Source organism: Ranitomeya variabilis, chromosome 6, assembly GCF_051348905.1.
Source record: "Ranitomeya variabilis isolate aRanVar5 chromosome 6, aRanVar5.hap1, whole genome shotgun sequence".
Classification (NCBI taxonomy): Eukaryota; Metazoa; Chordata; class Amphibia; order Anura; family Dendrobatidae; genus Ranitomeya; species Ranitomeya variabilis.
Window position 1 is genome coordinate 286,031,960 of NC_135237.1, and position 15,498 is coordinate 286,047,457.

Consider the following 15,498-nt stretch of genomic DNA (forward strand, 5'->3'; position numbering starts at 1 on the left):
GAAGAAGTCTGTATCATTCAAGAAAAACATGATTTTCATGCAGGACAATACTCCATCACATGCCTCCAACTACTCCACAGCGTGGCTGGCCAGTAAAGGTCTCAAAGAAGAAAAAATAATGACATGCCACCCTTGTTCCCCTTATCTGAACCCCATAGAGAACCTGTAGTCCCTCATAAAATGTGAGATCTACAGGGAGGGAAAACAGTACACCTCTTGGAACAGTGTCTGGGAGGCTGTAGTGGCTGCTGCACGCAATGTTGATCGTAAACAGATCAAGCAACTGACAGAATCTGTGGATGGAAGGCTGTTGAGTGTCATCATAATGAAAGGAGGCTTTATTGGTCACTCATTTTTTGGGGTTTTGTTTTTGCATGTCAGAAATGTTTATTTCTAAATTTTGTGCAGTGATATTGGTTTACCTGGTGAAAATAAACAAGTGAGATGGGAATATATTTGGTTTTCATTAAGTTGCCTAATAATTCTGCACAGTAATAGTTACCTACACAAACAGATATCCTCCTAAGATAGCCAAATCTAAAAAAAAAAACACTCCAACTTCCAAAAATATTAAGCTTTGATATTTATGAGTATTTTGGGTTGATTGAGAACATACACTAGTTGTTAATCAATAATAAAAATAATCCTTGCCTAATAATTCTGCACACAGTGTAATATAGAATACAGTCTGTATAGAGTCTTGTGCTTGGGTGCAAGGAAACACAGGAAACACGGGCTTGTTTAAGTAGTTCTTGTATTACTTCATACAAGTAAGGGTTAACACAGTTGCAGGTACAAGGCTGGAGACAAGACAGGCAGGAATAAACCTTAAGTCCAGCAAAGTTGCAGAAATAAGTCTCTCTCTTACTTCCCTTGCAAATGTTGATGGTAAGCTGAGGGATTCCTGAGTCCACACGTGTCCAAGGATCTGAAGTAGATGGTGATAAGGATAACTTGCTGGAGCAGGTCACAGGTAAACTGCAGACTAGATTCAGGGTATGTGCACACGTCCGGATTTCTTGCAGAAATTTCCTGAAGAAAACCGGAAATTTTCTGCAAGAAATCCGCTTTTTTTTTTTTGCGTTTTTTTCCCGTTTTTTTCGCGTTTTTTTCGCATTCTGCAGCGTAATTAACTTGCAGAATGCTAAAGTTTTCCAAGCTATCTGTAGCATCGCTTGGAAAACTGACTGACAAGTTGGTCACACTTGTCAAACATACTGTTTGACAAGTGTGACCAACTTGTTACTATAGATGCTGCTTATGCAGCATCTATAGTAAAAGATAGAATGTTTAAAAATAATTAAAAAAATGGTTATACTCACCCAGACGATCTCCTCAGCAGCGTCCGTTCCTATAGATGCCAGTGTGGTTCAGGACCTGTGATGACGTCGCGGCTTGTGATTGGTCGCGTGAGTCACATGAGCGGTCACGCGACCAATCACAAGACAGTGACGTCATCACAGGTCCTGAACCACACCATCTATAGGAACCGAAGAGAGAGCATGCACCGGAGAGGCGGGAACACTTCGGGGGCCATCAGAGGGTGAGTATAGGACTATTTTTTATTTTAATTCTATTTTTTTTGACCAATTATATGGTGCCCAGTCCGTGGAGGAGAGTCTCCTCTCCTCTACCCTGGGTACCAACCGCACATAATCTGCTTACTTCCCGCATGGTGTGCATAACCCCGTGCGGGAAGTAAGCAGATCAATGGACTCCTAGGTGTGCGGAATCCCCGCAATTCCGCATTTTTAATGAACATGTTGCTTTTTTTTCCGCAATGCGATTTTTTCACGGAAAAAATCGCAACATTTGCACAAAAAATGCGGAATACCCTGTAAATAATAGGAGGCATATGTAAGCGTTTTTTTCGCGTTTTATCACGTTTTTATAGCGAAAAAACGCGAAAAATCCTGAACGTGTGCACATGGCCTCAGAAGGACTGATGGAACAGCTGAGGTTGCTAAAAAAGGCAAGTGGCAGATAACAGGGCAGAAACATAGTAACTAGAAACTCCATGCTGACTGAGGGCAAAGTAGCTGCAGCAGGACAGAAAGCAAAATGGCCGACAGGGAAAGCTAGATAAAAAAATAACGGCAGATATGGCAAAGAGACTGAGAACCTTACAATCTGCTGGACTGGGCGTAGTGGAAGACCTGTCGGTCCCTATTATATTATTTCTACTGTGGTGAAATTGATGCCACTTTGGTTGTGTCTGCCAATATTTTTTTGGAAATGTGAACACTCCTTGTTGGTTGTCCATCTGCTGGATTGGCTATAGTGGAAGACCTGTCAGTCCCTATGATACTATTACTACTATGGTGTAATTGATGTCACTTTGGTTGTGTCTTCCAATAATTTTTGGAAATGTGAACACTCCTGGTTGGGTGTCCATCTGCTGGATTGGGTGAAGTGGAAGACCTATTTGTCCATATTATACTATTTCTACTGTGGTGAAATTGATGCCACTTTGGTGGTGTTTGCCAATAATTTTTTTAAATGTAAACACTCCTGGTTGGGTGTCGATCTGCTGGATTGGGTGAAGTGGAAGACCTGTTAGTCCCTATTATACTATTTCTACTGTGGTGAAATTGATACCACCTTGGTGATGTCTGCCACTAGTTTTTGGAAATGAGTAGAATCCTGGTTGGGTCTCCTTCATGCATGTTGCCTGTAGTAGTAGGCCTCCGAGACCGTAAGGTCTCCACTTCCTTGGAGTCAACTACCCGTGTTACTATCCTTAGATTTTTTCTGACAATAGTAGTCTACAAAATGTATATGATCTTTGTGCCACCTGAGTGTGGCTGAGCATGAAAGCAGGTTGAGCTGTTGCATGTGGTATCAGGGCTCCCAGCTCAGGAGGCCTACACCAATCCCTCACCCACGTCATGTTACTGTAACGTTCAATTGAAAGTTATAAATTCTGGCCCAGACGCTGATACGTCATGCATGGCTGATTGCTGCAGTGCCATGCTACAATTTGTACTGTGGGTGAATTGAGGTCACTGTCCTGGTGTCTTCCCATAATTTGATGAGTTTTGGCAGCCTTTGGAGATGTTAGAAGGTGTGCATGTATTTGTTTTTTTAGCCGCCAATTGCCTTGAATGGCGTTCGGTTATGTTCGGCGAATATTCAGAGAATAAATCAGTCAATATTGCAAATTCAGCGATCATAATCTGAAATGAATATTGAAATATTCACTCATCTCTAGTCTTTGGCGTCTGACAGCATAGCTCACACACTTGCCCTCAGTATTATCTCGATCTGACCCCTGTTACCACTCGTGAAGAATTTGAAGGATCCTCACCTCGCCACCCCACCTGATGTCAGTATTACATCAACAGGATTATGTGTTAAGGTCTCCCCACTTGTACCAAAGTGACTTTCCACACACACTGGGGACACGCAAGGTCAATTTGGCACAGTTTTATACAGACAACCCAGTACACATGGGTCTAGAATGGCACAGGGAATGAGAGGATGTGGCTCACGCAGTCACTGATGTGGGACCACACTTGCCCACAACCCTGACAGGCTGAGAGGTCCCTTTCACTAGCACCAGTGAAACAGCACCTCGTCAGCCTGGTAAGACTGCCATCAGTTCCTCGTTCGATATACACCTGGTCCGTTAGCAGGGTTATATCGGGCCAGAAACCCGCCCAGTAGCACGTGAAATTAAACTGAGAAACGTGCATGTGGTTTTCGTTATCGATATAAAAGAGCAGCCCAAGGTTAAATTACATATTTAAATGCTTTAAGAGCATACTATGCAATACACTATATACACATTGGCTATACATACTGTATATAATGATCAGATATGCAAATACAATGGTAGTAAGACAAAAGATATAAGCAGAATATATGGGTCAGTAACCAGTTAGATGAAAGGCCTGGCTTGCGAGGGAGGGGCTGCCACATAGGAGGCTTGTGGTGGTCCCCACTACTCCTGGTCTTCTCCCCATACAATAGGTCGTTGCAACCTTCCCAGAGAAAAAGCAATAGGATAAGCTTTACAGAAGCATTACACCCTCTGGGTCACTCCTCTCCTGGTCTCTGGGCTGAACTTAAATCCCCTTTGTAGCTAAATCTCCCAAAACTTATGAAAGATCATATCTCCTTCCTGGATAGCCCTGGTGCAGCGTTTCTGGCTCCATAAATTCCGGCCTGGGCCCTTCTACTTGTAGAGACTAAACACAGTTTTGCTACCTAGCTGCTACAGGCTGTTCTATGTATCTCAATTGCCCTGGCTGTTAGCATGGGTCAAGACCAAGATGGGCATTGGCCATGTCCTGGAGATCTTGGAAATATACACGATGTACAGCTAAGAGGTAAAGTATTTCCATAACTCCTTATGAAATCATAGCTGACTTAACAAAGGACTAAGACTGTATGGCTTGGATTCACAGGGGGTCTTCCTGTAGAAGGTTGCATACTAGCTAGCTGGTATGGGTGTGAATCCCTTGTTTAAAGCAGACCAGGTGTCATGCTACATCTGCACATGCTGAAGGGGTTTTTATAATCTCATGCCAAAAAGGATACGGATGATTGATATGGAATTATAGCTCCAATATTCTTCACAGTATCATCATATTGCTCACCCATAGGGTATTACATCTTCTTGGGTACCCTTTCTTGCTATATAAGCCTCAAAAAACTTATTCAAAATGAATCAGTATTGTATTTCTCATCCATATGGTGATACAATGTCTTGGGTACATTTCATTGCTATACTGTATATGCCGCAAAAACCTTGTTCAAAATTTATTGTTATTATATTGCTAACCCATAGGGTATTAGATCTTGTTGGCTACATTTTCTTGCTATAAAAACCTCAGAAAACTTGCTCAAAAATTTATAGGTCCATTTATAGGATTATATTGCTCACCAATAGGCTACTTCATGGTCTGCAGTTCATTTCGTTGTTATAAAAGCCTCAAAAAATTTGCTAAAAATGTTATCGGTATTTTATTGGTCATCCATAGACTATTCTGTTAATTGGAGTACATTTTATTAGTAAATAACCCTCAAAAAGTCTTCAAAAATTTAGACTGTGTGCGCACGTTGCAGATTTGGTGCGTTTTTGCCGTGTTTTTTTCTGCTCAGATTTGTGACAAAACCTAAAACAAAATTTGATGCCAGAAAAGTGAATGAGAATCCTAAAGTGTCATGCACACATTGAGTATTTTTGATTTGCAGATTTGGTGTAGAAAATAATCTGCTGCATGTCAAATCTCTGTGCTTCACTCCAATCAATCAAAAACACAGGCAAAAATGCACCAAAATGCGTGCTTTGCAGCTGTGTTTTTCCTGCCAAAAGATGCAGAAATTTTATTCAACATGTGCACATACCCTTAACGGTATTATATTATTCGCCCATAGGCTGTTCAGCAGTCTGGAGTACATTTTTTGGTATATAACCATCAAAATTGCATAGCCTTTTATGTGTCTAGAACTACCAATACATGAAAATTTGAACAGAATGCGTATGAGGACCTCCTTTATGTCTAATACAGGGTGTATCTGAGTCCTTCTGAGTTACTACTTTTTTGCCAATTTTGCTTCATTCAGAAATTCAACTGAAATGTCCTATTGGAGCGCCCCCATGTAAGGGCAATGGGGTACTCGGTACCGGGTCCTTCGGTTCGGGGAATGTCACGGTGGCCCGACCCGGTCCGTGGCCCTTAGAGGGGCGTCCACTAAAAGGAAGAGTCTTTATGGGATAATGTTCGTGGCGTCACCTGTGGTATTCGGTCAAGGTGACCGACGCTGCTTAGGGGTCCGCTGGGGTGATGTTATGGCAGCAAGATGGTATACCTTCCCACAGGTGAAGTGTGTCCCCAGGGCTTCCCAGAGTGTAGGTGATGGATGGTGGATGATGTAAGGCGCAGTGAATAACGAGGACACAAGGTTGCAGTCTACCTGTACTGAAGGCTTCAGCATCCACAGTCCAGGGTACAGACCACAGGGTAGGCAGAGTCCAGCCGGTCCGAAGGCAAATCCAGAGTCCCCTTATCCAGGTGAAAATCAGTAGCCTTCCTCTAGCGCCTGTGTGTTGTAGTCCCTCCCTGCTGAGCTTCTCGGTAAGGTCCTCACAACTGATGTTGGTGTTCTAGATGTTATTTCTCTTTCTCTCTGTCCCCCAGATGGTATGGATAGGACAAACCCGTATGACTGGTGGCCTGAGGCTTTTTACAGGGACCCTACGACGCCCCAGCCCCCACAAGTTGCCACCATGCCTCCTGGGTATATGGTCAGGCAGCCAATGTGGAATTGACTGTCCTGCCGGTCTCTGAAGCAAGGCTTGGAGACGATTGCTCCCTTGGTGGTCCGGCTACCAGATTCTGTGCCTCAGAAGGAGGCAGCCTTTTGCAGGGCAGAACTCCCTCTGGATTCCTCTCCTTGTGCTATGACTTCGTTTCTCACTCGCTACAATACAATTCTCTTTCGTGTCCTTCCTTAGGATGCTGCCGCACGTGGGGCAAGCGGAGCTCCGTGGCCTTCTGTCTAGGCCTCTGACAGGATCCCACCCCTGTCAGGGACCTCTCTGTCTGTAGCTCTGTGATGTTCCTCCTTCCCCTCTGTCTGCCTGACAGGAACTGACTGGGTGAAGCCCAACCAGCTTCTGACTTGATACTGCCTGGGTGAAGCCCAGTCAGCTTCTGACTAACTTCCTATCCAGCCCACCAGTTTTACCTAATTGGGGGGAGTGCCCTAGTGAATAGGAGCAAGGCTCCCCCTGGTGGACTGGAGTGTGAAGTGTGGTGTATGGTTTGTGATACCTGGTAAGATCTCCTTTATTGCCTTCAGACATAACATCACTCCCCCTGGTGGAAGAATAATATTACTGCAACGACCAGGACTCTGGGGTGCTGCACATCCCCCCCTCCCGTTAAATCCAGTACTCCCAGACTGGGAAAAGAAAACAACAATACATTAGCAAAAGACATGCAAAAATTTTGAAATGCTATAAAACAAATTAATATAACAAGGCTTCCCTTTATGGGAGGTGAGAACACTTGAACGTTACAAACAAGAACATATTTACATTACCAACTCGTTCCAAGATCTGGAAATACAACTACCCATACAGGTATTATCTATTAAGTGCAAGTACCCTCTAAGGGTATACTATAAAACCTCAAAGTGCAACTCAACATTTTCTTTATTTTGGTACACATGCAGGACTATCTATCTACCCCCATGGGCTCACTGCATTTTTCTTCAGCTTACTCACGTAAAACCTCAATTTTATTTAAAGTACATCATTAAACATTTTATTCTCAAAATACTTCAAACGTGCTACCAGGAGCTACAGACTCTCACGCCTGTTCAGCTATTCTCCTTATGTACCAGCTCCGCCTAGCTGATGTTCCATTACAAACTCCCCTTTATTTTATTCAACAGTGCTTTATCAAACATTTTACGATCCTACATACTATCAACTATGTAAACATTATTACTATCTAACTACTCAAGGCAACATTATCACTCTTTGGCAAGGTGCAACAAGTAAACATTTCCTTTAAAGGTACCGTCACACTAAGCGACGCTGCAGCGATAGCGACAGCAATGCCGATCGCTGCAGCGTCGCTGTGTGGTCGCTGGAGAGCTGTCACACAGACCGCTCTCCAGCGACCAGCGATGCCGAGGTCCCCGGGTAACCAGGGTAAACATCGGGTTGCTAAGCGCAGGGCCGCGCTTAGTAACCCGATGTTTACCCTGGTTACCAGCGTAAAAGTTAAAAAAACAAACAGTACATGCTCACCTGCGCGTCCCCCAGCCTCTGCATCCTGACGCTGACTGAGCTCCGGCCCTAACAGCAGAGCGGTGACGTCACCGCTGTTGCTTTCACTTTCAGTTTAGGGCCGGCGCTTTAGTGTCAGGAAGCAGAGGCTGGGGGACGCGCTGGTGAGTATGTGCTGTTTGTTTTTTTAACTTTTACGCTGGTAACCAGGGTAAACATCGGGTTACTAAGCGCGGCCCTGCGCTTAGTAACCCGATGTTTACCCTGGTTACCAGTGTAAAATATCGCTGGTATCGTCGCTTTTGCTGTCAAACACGGCGATACACGGCGACCTAGCGACCAAATAATGTGCAGACCTTCTAGCAGCGACCAGCAATTTCACAGCGGGATCCAGATCGCTGCTGCGTGTCAAATACAGCGATATCGCCATCCAGGTCGCTGCAACGTCACGGATTGCTGGCGATATCGCCTAGTGTGACGGTACCTTAAGAGGAAACTCAAGTCTCTCAATGAGGTAGTGCAAAGTAACCACATCATCAGCATTCAAGTTTATTTAAAGGCGACATGATGTGATGTGAGGGACCCGAGACGAACCCCCGAACGTTGGTCTTGGGTGGGCAACAAGACGTGTAATCCTGACCCGGAATTCTGCCACACCAACGGGTTTTTCTTCAGGTCTGTAAAGCAAAGTTATTTTTACAGCAAGATTAACAGCAGTGTCAGGACTCTGAACATTTTGATTACCTTTTGTGCATTACTGCCCTTTTCCAAGATGGCGTCTTTGGTCTCATGTGCACTGTGTCTTCCTGCTATATAAGTCCACCCCGGCCTTTAGTCTGTGCTAGAGTATTCTGCCTTGCACCCAGCTCCTGATGACTCCCTGGCTTTGCACCTGCACCTGCTGCTGTGAACCTGTGTGGAGATCCTGCTACTCAGCTCTGAGTTTCTGCTGCATACATCGGTTTCCAGTAATCCTCCTCCATCTGGCTGCTTGTGTTTGTTTCCATCTGCATTTGCTGGACAAGTAAGCTGTTGCTGCTCTGCTAAAACCTGAGACTTTTACCCAGGCCTCCCTGGTTGTGCTAAGATATTATTTGAACTGCCTTATAAGCATATATATCTGTGTTTTGTCTACCAAGGACTTATTTGTGTCAAGTATCCTCAAGAATAATTGTGCTGCATAGACTTTCTGCGTGATTGCATTTTCCTCTGAAGTTTCCTATAGACTGTTAAGCTGCGTTTAATATTTACACCAAGTGTTGTGGACTTGAGTTTCTCTCTGCACCTGTTTGAATCACCGTGTGATAATATAGACTTTACCACTTATAAAACTGTGTCCTGTAGTTATCTTGTTCCATGCAAAGAGTCTCCTGAGTTATCCCTTATAATCTTTACACGGACATCATGCACACACCAGGGATGCCATCACACGCACATGATACACATACCAGTGACACTATCACATGGACATGAGACACCATGGACGCCATCGCACCAAAATGATACACACCAGGGACATCATCACAATTACATGACAAACACCAGGGATGACATCACATGGACATCATGCATATACTAGGGATGCCATCACAAGGACAAGATACACACTTCAGGGATGCCATCACACGGACATAACACATACACCAGGGATGACATCACGCGGACATGAGACACAAGGGACGCCATCAAACGAACATGATACACTCACCAGGGACCCCATCACATGGGCATGATACACACATCAGGGATACAATTACACTGACATGAGATGGCGGGGACGCCATTAGACGGACATCATACACACACCAGGCATGCCATCACATGGACATAATACTCACTCCAAGGACGCAATCACATGTACATCATACACATACCAGATACACCATATCATGGACATCATATACCAGGGACACCATCACACAAACATCAAACACATGAGGCACACCATCCCACTGATGCCATACATACATTGGTACATACATTGGCATGTATGATGTTACACAGACATCATACATACACTGGGAACAACATCACACGGGCATAATAAACACAACAGGGAAACCAACACCATCATATGGACATGATACACACAATAGTGACACCATCACATGGACATACTCAGACCAAGGACACCATCACAAGGTCATGATACACACCAGGGATATCATCATATGGACATGATACACACCCCAGGGATGCCATCACACGGACACGATACACACTCCATGGATGCCATAACACAGACATCACACACACCAGTTACGCCATCACACGCACATGATACACGCACCAGGGACACCATCATATGAATATGATACATACATCTGGGATGCCATCACACGGACATGACATACCACGGACACCATCCGACAGACATCATACACCCATGAGGTACACCATCATACAGACATCATACCAACTTCGGGCACACCATCACACGGACATCATACACACATCGGGAATAGTGTCACATGGGCATCAAACAAACATCTGGGATGTCAACATGCGCACATCATACACATAGGAATGCCTTTACACAGACATCATACACACTAGAGTCAACATCACATGGACATCATACACATCAGGGACACCATCACACAGACATGTGATGCCAGGGATGCAATCACATGGTCATCATACACATAACAGGGCCGCTATTGTGCGGACATAAAACATGTTCCCTGGGACACCATCACACAGACATCAAAGACACACCATCACATGGACATCATACATACCAGGGACTCTATCACATGGACATCACACACACACCATGGACACCATCACATGCACATCATACACACAGCAGCAACACCATCATACGGACATGATACACACACAAGGGATGCCATCACACAGACATGAGACTCCAAGGATGCCATCACATGGTCATTATGCCCACCCCAGTAATGCCATCACAGGGACACAGGGTCAAAACGACGCATGCGGAGGCATCCACATATATTCGCATGGCCTGCGTACCCAATGTTAAAGATAGGTACTCAGAACGCATGCCGACGTAGGTGGAGCTGAATGGAAGAAGTGCGGCAGTGGGTGTGGCTTAAAGGAGGAAGTATGAGGAAGTACGCAGCCCTCCGCAGCTCTGCACAACACAAGTGTGAAACCATCCTAAGTAGGAGATCCTAGCAGCAATATTATTAGTAGGACAGAACCAGTATTACTAGAAGGAAATCTTTAGGAGATCGCAGTAGTAGTATTATTAGTAAGCCATCTGCGGGAGATCCCAGAAGTAGTATTATTAGTAGGATGTCTGCAGGAGATCCCAGCAGTAGAATTATTAGTCGACATCTGCATGAGATTCCATTTGTAGAATTATAGAAGGACGTCAGCAGGAGATTCCATCAATCAGTAGTATTATTAGTAGGATACCTGAATGAGATTCAATTAGTAGAATTATAGTAGGACGTATTCAGGAGATCCTAGTAGTAGAATCATTAGTAGGACGTCTGATGGAGACCCCAGTACCAGTATGACTAGTATGTGGTCTGCAGGAGATCCCAGTAGTAGAATTAATAGTAGGAGGTCTGCAGGAGGTCCCAGCAGTAGTAATATTAGTAGGATGTCTGCAGGAGATAATAATAATCTTTATTTATATACTGCCAACTTATTCCGCAGCTCTTTACAGTTTGCACACATTACCATTCCTGCCCCCATTGGGGCTCACAATGTAAATTCCCTATCAGGAAACCCACGCAAACACAGAGAGAACATACAAAGTCTTTGCAGATGTTGTCCTTGGTGGGATTTGAACCCAGGACTCCAGTGCTGCAAGGCTGCAGTGTTAACCACTGAATCACCGTGCTGCCTTAACAGGACGTCAGCAGGACGTCTCAGTAGTAGTATTATTAGTAGGATGTCTGCAGTAGATCCCAGCAGTAGTATTATTATCAGTAAAGAAAAAGCAACAAAGATCAGCTCACCTCCTCTCAGTCCCACCGCGCAGATCATGCAGTGCTGTAAGTAGTATGAAGGTGGACATACATTGTGAACAATGACTAAGGCGGTACGACCGTTGAAACGCGTATGATTTTAAATGCACTTTAAGCCTATGACTGATGTACAATAACAAATTGTATTGTGGTACCGTGTTAGCCAGAAAAATCGATGTGAATACTTTTCTGCCCAATGATGACAGAAGTATTCTAGGAGTGATACCTTTATTGGCTAACCAGAAAATAATATGTTTGCAAGCTTTCAGAGCACAGTGGCTCCTTCTTCAGGCAAGATTACAAAAAATAAAAAAAATAAATAAAAAAAAGATTATAAAAAATGTTTGTAATCTTGCCTGAAGAAGGAGCCACTGTGCTCTGAAAGCTTGCAAACATATTATTTTCTGGTTAGCCAATAAAGGTATCACTCCTAGAATACTTCTGTCATCATTGGGCAGAAAAGTATTCACATCGATAAGCCTATGACTGTCACTGGTATGAATCACCCGTTTTTGTGTCTCTGGATATAAAGATGGATTTTGGACGTATTTGCTTTTAATTAAAATGGAATAAAAGGTATTTTTTATGGATATCACCCACGCTGGATTTCTGCTTCACCTATTATTATCAGTATTACGTCTGCAGGAAATCCTAGTACCAGTATTATTAGTGTAATGAGCTGGCCGGCTGTGACTGTTCTATTATCATTGACATAGAATCTGTGACAGACACTGCCCCCGTGTGGCCAGAAGTTACACCTATGCCGAATGTGATTACAGAGAAACAAACTGTATTGGCTAAACTTCCCCCTGTTGTGTCATGTGAACAGGAAGGGGAGGGAAAAGGAGAGCCCGGGAAACTGGTGTGTGCAGAGAGAGGTCGGTGTGTGCTGGCGTCCTCCCGTAGATGCGATATAGAAGATTGCCTGGATGACCTCTCTCTCTCGGAAGCTGACATCCAGATTGTTCCCAGCTCCCACACTGCGGAGCACTCAGCGGTGACATCTTCACAGATCCTGGAGCCCATGAACTGTAAGCGGGTCCTCTGTTGAGAGGCCGAACATTCCACCCTTACCTGCTGAACCCCAAGGACTACAGTCCGGACCTGAGAGACAGAGTTTTGTTTAATCCCTGTTGTTTTCTCTTCGGCTGGAGCGTCCCACTGCAGTGACAGACAGGCCTGCGACGTGGGAAGATAACCGCCTGGAGCAAAGGAACTGGTAACGTGTGGATAGGGACAGTGAGGGACAGTTTGTTATTACACGTTATCTCTGTGAGTAGGCATATTTTTGTATTATCTATTATTGTGTTCCGCTGTGTTAAGGAAAATGTATAACAGTAAAGATACGTTTGTTAAGATGGAATCTGAGTGTGGAAGTTTTGCTGGGCCAGATCATGGATATACATGGGCGACCTTACCCTCTCCCACTTCATCAGTACGACGTCTGCAGGAGATCCCAGTATTATCATTAGTATGATGTCTGTAGGAGATCCCAGCAGTAGTTTTATTTGGACAGTACCAGTGTTCCTAGCAGGACGTCTGCAGGAGATCCCAGTACCAGTATTATTAGCAGGACGTCTACAGGAGATCCCAGTATCCAGGCTTAGACTGGCCCACGGGGGAACAGCAGAATCCTGTGGTAAGACCCTGTGAAGGAGTACTAGAGACTGGTGCTATTACACTTGATTAACAATTTTTAGAAAAAGGTATAATCTAATCATTCATTAAACTAGATAGCCAAATTAATATTACATAGAAGCAAAATCAAATTTGTGTACTAGGGTCAGGTTATTTTTGCATGTAGCTGAACAGTGGGCTCCAAGAATCAATGTTACTGGCGGGCCTTTACTAACCCAATCCGACACTGCCAGTACCAGTATTATTAGTAGGACGTCTCCAGGAGATCCCAGTAGTAGTATTATTAGCAGGATGTCTGCAGATCCCAGTACAAGTATTACTAGCAGAAAATCTGCAGGTGGATCCCAGCAGTATTATTATTAGTAGGACATTTTCAGGAGATCACAGCAGTGAAATTAGTAGGATGGCTGCAGGAGATCCCAGTAGTAGAACTAATAGTACTAGTAATAGTAGTTCCTCACCGTGCTATTGCAGCGCCCCAGAGTCCTGGTCGTTGCAGTACTGACGCTCCGCCACTAAGGGGAGTGATGGTACGTCCGATGGCACTTAAGGAGTTCACCTGCCCAGGTATCACAGTCACACACTACATTTCACACTTCAGCACCAGGGGGAGCAAAGGGTTCTATGTATTAGGCCACTCCTCACAATCTGGTAAAACTGGGGGCCGGACAGGAAGTTAGTCAGAAGCTGACTGGGTTGGAACCAGGCAACATCCTGTGGCAGAGGGTGTTGCGGGGGAAGATTCAGGGGGGTCCCTGTCAGGGGTGGGATCCTGACAGTGACCTAGCGAACAGAACAGAACGTTACGGAGCCGCGCCTGCACCCGTTGCGGTGGCATCCTAAGAAAGGAAACAAAGAGAAGTTTATTGTAGAGAAGTGAGAAACGAGATCGCAGCAAAAAGGAGATAAAGCCAGTAGGAGTCGTGCCTTAAGATCGTGGCAACATCCTACTGAGGCGCATAGCCGGTGGCCGGAACGCCGAGGAAGTATTGGGCTCCAAGCAGTACTTCAAACAGCGGCAGGACAGTTGATTATAGGTTGGCTGTCTCACCTAAAACACCTAAGCAGACATAGGGGGCAATTGTGGGAGAGGGGCGACGCTAGGGTTCCGGAGGAACTCCAGGCCTACCCGTCATACAGGTGCGTCCTAGCCATATCATCTGGGGGACGGAGGAGAACATCAGAACAGAAACGAGTTGTGAGAAAGAACATCAGAAATATACACAACAGTTGTGAGGACTATCCCGTGGTGCTCAGCAGGGAGGTACTACAACATACAGGCGCTAGAAGGTAGGCACTGATTTCCACCTGCAAAGGAAACTCTGGATGTGCCTTCGGACCGGCCGGTCTCAGCCAGCCCTGTTAGCAGTACTCTGGATTGCGGATCCTGAAGCCTTCAGTAAAGAGGTAAAGAGACTGCAACCCTGTGTCCTCGTTATTCATCGTGACCTGCACCACGCACCAACATCACATCTTTCATTGGACGCCCCTTAGCAGGGTCACGGGCCGGGTCTAGCCACCGTGACAACCTCAGGACTGAGACTGAGAGGCCCGGTACTGAGTACCCTGCGGCCCTGCGTCTGGGGGCGCTCCAACTATTCCTTCCTGGTATGTCCGCTGGCGGCTACCCCAACACCATCACCCAACTTTCCTGATCTTCCTCACCATGCTATTCCTTCCTGGTATGTCTGCTTGCTTCTATGACTGTTTTTTTTTTTTTTTTTCTTTCCTCTTCCCCTGCATGTTTTCTCATTTTAATTCCTTGATGCCAATACACAGTTTGGCTTTATCTTTCCATTTGGATCTATTTCCCCTTGCATTTTCCCTTCTGGCTTCTAATTAATCCCCTCCTGTGTCTGTGACCAGTCTTCCTGCTGCCCCTCCTTCCTGATCACACCCGGCCTATTTCATGAGCACTTAGCCTGTTATAAATTCAGAGACACAGGTCTGTCTGGACCTTGGTCTGTCTCTAGAAGGCTAACAGCAAATATTATAGCAGAAATATGCCAGAAATGAGCCAGAAGTGAAGAGAAGGTAAGACTAACCACTGTTAATAACTGTACTAAATTTCATTCCCTTTCCGCCACACTTATTCTCATCATGCTGACATACACTCTAACAGTTTTGGCTCCATTACTCCTCACTCTCCTTCACTATCCT